We start from the raw sequence: 3818 nt of genomic DNA, 5'->3' as shown, positions 1-3818 counted from the left end.
GTCTGCCAGCTCTCTCCCTGGTAAAGCATGCGATTCCCGGCAGCCCATCATAAACACCGGGAGAAACCTGAATATTCCCTGGCCGGGTAACCTTCCACCCGCTGACTTAGTGCCTCGTGAAGAGCCTCGGGGCTCCTCCGAAGACTCGGGGCGATCTTGGTCCCTGAAAGGAGGCAGGTTTGGAGGGTCCGTCCCGGGCGTACAGTAAATGCTCCCTTAGATATTTCTAGATGGAGGCGAGCACGGGCGGAGACGGTACCCCGCCTCTGCGGGTCTGCCCGGGGCCGCGGATGCCCGGGGGCGAGGCGGGTCCCGCGTGGCCACGCCCTCGGCCTCCGCTGCCAGTGGGGCGGGGGCTGAGACCCAGGGCCAGCCGCGCACGGGCCCCTGGGACCGGTAGTGCTGGGCGTGGCCCGAGGACTACAAATCCCAGCGGTCCCCGCGCCTCGCCTCTGGCGGCTGCCGCCTCAGCCCCCTCACAGCGCCGGCGGCGGCCGCGGCGTAGTCAGCGGCGGCGGTGGCGGCTGCGGGCAGAGCGGCGAGTTTCCGATTTAAAGCTGAGCTGCGAGGAAAATGGCGGCTGGCGGTGAGTGGAGATAAAGGAGGAGGCGGCGGCGACGGCGAGCGAGGGGTGGGGTGCAAGGCGAGACGGCGGGGAGAGGGCGCGGCGCCCGGGCTGCCCGCCGCGAGCGGCGGCGGCGGCGGCTCCCGCGAGGCGCTGAGGGGCGCGCCGGGAGGGCGGGCGGCGCCGGGATGGAGTTTGGGGTGTCGGGGCCACCGCTTCTCTTCCGTCCGCGGGCAGCCCGCGGGCGGGGAGAGGAGCCCAGGCGGGGCGGCGGCGGGCTTGGGGGCTCGAGCGGAGTCCCGGATAGCAGGGGTTGCCCGGGAGTTCGGGGTGCCCCGGGGCCCCCACTGCCCCCTGCGGCCCCCGAAGTTGTGTCTCCCCCGGCCGCGCTCGGCCCTGGGGTTACCCGGAAGGGCATGGGTGTGCGGCGGAGCCCCCCGCCCGGCCTCGGGGCCGCGCTGGCACCAGGCTGGCGTTTGTGGCTTTCTTCCCTCCCGCACTGGGGCATTTAACCAACAAACAGTCCCGGACCCGGGTTTCCTGCAGGATTCGCGTCTCGGGTCCCGGAGGCTCTGGGCAGTTCGACTTGTCGGTGAAAAGGGGGTCGATTGGTCGGGAGCCCTCGGGTCTGGAAGTTTCGGGGTGCCCCGTTCCCACCACCCCCGGCGCTTCTCTTCCTCCGTCCGGTCGCCCGTCTACCGCCAGTAGATCGGATCCAGAGTCGCCCGCCGGCGGGGACCGCAGCCCCGGGGTCCGTGCGGGGCGCGGGCAGCTCGAGGGCATCTGGGGCCGGAAAGTTCAGCCAGAGAGCAGTTCGCGGGGCGAACCCTCCCGAGCCCCGGGTTCACGGGTGCAGCGCTGGGAAGAGGGACGCGCTTCTCCCCGAGACGAAACTTCTTTTTTTTTTTCTTTTTTCCTCCTCCCATCCCTTCCCATCTCTTTCACACTCACCCCCCCCCCCCCCCCCCCCCCCCCCCCCCATGCAAAGAGTTCCTTTTAGTAGTTTCAGAGCAGCGCTTCAAAGGCAACCTGTTTTTGTGATTAAAGGCGAAGAAACCGGGAAGGCGAGGGGCGAGCTGTGTCGCTCCCGCGTGGAGGGGAGTGGAGAGAGCGAGCGGAGTGCAGCGGTAGTGGGTTAGTAGCGTTATTCCGTCTCCCCCATCTTGCTCTGGCTGCCGCTTAGCGGCAGGTTGTTTGAGAGATGATGGATAATCATAGATCCTCAGTGACGGCTGTTTGCACGAAAATGTTCGGCTGTTTGCACGAAAATGTTCGTGGAAACCGCGTATGTTCGGGAACCGTCCTTCTCCACCCCCCGCCCCCCTTAAAATCTATTCTTATACCTGTACTGGGCTTGAACTCAGAGCCTGCATGCCGTCCTTTTTCTTTTTCCGCTCAAGGCTGCTACTCTACCACCTGAGCCATATATCTCCACTTCTGGCTCTTCGGTGATTAGAGACCACAGTCTCTTGGACTTTCTTAACCAGGCTGAAGGATCCTCAGATTTCAGCCTCCCGAGTAAGCTAGATTACAGGCATGAGCCCCTGGCGATTGGTTTGTTCTTTAAGACATGATTCTTCCGTATAGGATGCCCAATTGAAAAGATATAAAAGCACTCAAAAATGAATCCACACCCTCCAGTTTTCCCATTGGGGCGATGACGGTTAGTATCTTGTAGAGTATCTCCGACTTTCATTCTAATTGTTTTAATATTTTCTTTGGAAGCACGCCCCTGTTGGATATACAAAGCAGGGTGAGAAAATGGACAGAAAAAAAGGGTTGTTGTTGTTTTTTTTTTTCTGTCTTAAAAAAAGAATACTGATACTCTTAGAAAGGCCCTTTGGAACTTAGCTGCGATTGTTGGTTTAGGCACTAACACTCGTGAAGAAATAACTATCACCAGGCTTCAGGGAGAAGAGCCCTGCGGGTTCATCGCATGCATGTAAGATGAAGCCTCTGTTTGTAAAATGTAAAATGATATTGAACACCATAGCTCCTGTCACTAGAGGATGCCTTGCGTTTTAAATGTAAATACACAGTAATCTAAATTGCCAGTGATCCTAAATTGCAGGGTATGTTAGATATTGGTAGAAACGACTTAATTGTCCAATCACCACTAAAAAAAGCATCAAATGCCAGCTATGGGCGTGTAGTAGATGGGATTTGTGGACTGAGTGCAGGCTGGGTGTTTCTACTACAGTTGTAGGAAATGTTTCTACCAGAAAATCTCCTTTAACTACAGAGGCTTTGAAAATACAACATTCATCATCATAAACAAGATTTACAAAGTAAGTTTTAGAATTTTTAGAAACTAGACAGGAAGAGTCTCGATTTGTAGCTCAGGCTGGCCTTGATTGAACTGGAGATCTTAGGTCAGCCTCCCAAGTGCTGGGATTATGGGTGTGGTGGCTAGAATGGTTTAAAAAATTTACTTAAAACAGATCACTAAACCACTTCAGTAGTATTGCAGTTAGACTATTAGGGATTAGAGATATTTTTCTGTCTGAATATATTTTGAGTGCTGGGGGTTGAATCTAACTAATATGGGCTGTACACTTGAGTCCCCCACACCTCCAGTTTCACTGTATTTTGAAAGTAGTTTGTGTATTTCTCTTTGTGTGAAAATTTTATTTTGCCCCTCACCCCCTAAGTAAATGAGCGTACATATTGTATTGGACCCCAGACCCTGGGAAATGTATTAAAAAATGTTCTTGGAATGACTGCTTACTAATGCCTGGGGGGGGTGGCGGCGGTGCTGGGGATCTAGCTAAGGGTCTCATGCATGCCAAGCAAGCATTTTAAACACTGAGCTATATAAACGTAAGTCAGCTAAAATCTTGTTGACTAGTACTTTGAGAAAGCCTCACTATGTCAGGGCCATCACTCTATAAAGAAAATAATTTATTTAATAATTTTTAAAAAAGATTTAGGTTTTGTATATATTACCTATGTAAGTCTAGAATAGTTCCTTTTAAGCCCAAGACTACCATACTTTTGAGAATTTTCTAATATTTTGTAGCCTGGACACTAGGGATAAAAGCCCACGATTGTCCTGTTCCTAAATTGATTATTACATAAATGGCTTTAGGGCTTATTTTTGCTTTTTTCTTTTTTTAGGCTGTATAATTTCAAATCTTGGCCAGAGGATGTAGAATACTTTTTGACTTTTTTTTTTTTTTTTTGCTGTCAGTCCTGGGGCTTGAATTCAGGGCCTGCACACTGTCCCTGAGCTTCTTTTGCTCAAGGCTAACAC

The 3818-nt window shown here is 53.5% G+C and overlaps 1 protein-coding gene across 1 annotated transcript in view; it reads left to right on the top strand.

Moving 5' to 3' along the window:
• The first annotated feature begins 480 nt into the window (after positions 1 to 480).
• Positions 481 to 3818, top strand: part of Ncoa3 (nuclear receptor coactivator 3) — a 95992-nt gene continuing 92654 nt past the window's right edge. The window contains exon 1 of the mRNA XM_013024316.1: positions 481 to 586. The gene's annotated coding sequence lies outside the window, so the exon portion shown is untranslated. The remainder of the gene's footprint in view (positions 587 to 3818) is intronic.

This window comes from Dipodomys ordii, unplaced genomic scaffold, assembly GCF_000151885.1.
Source record: "Dipodomys ordii isolate 6190 unplaced genomic scaffold, Dord_2.0 Scaffold75, whole genome shotgun sequence".
Classification (NCBI taxonomy): Eukaryota; Metazoa; Chordata; class Mammalia; order Rodentia; family Heteromyidae; genus Dipodomys; species Dipodomys ordii.
Note: the sequence above shows the minus strand (reverse complement) of the source record. Positions and strands in the feature narration are given on the sequence as shown.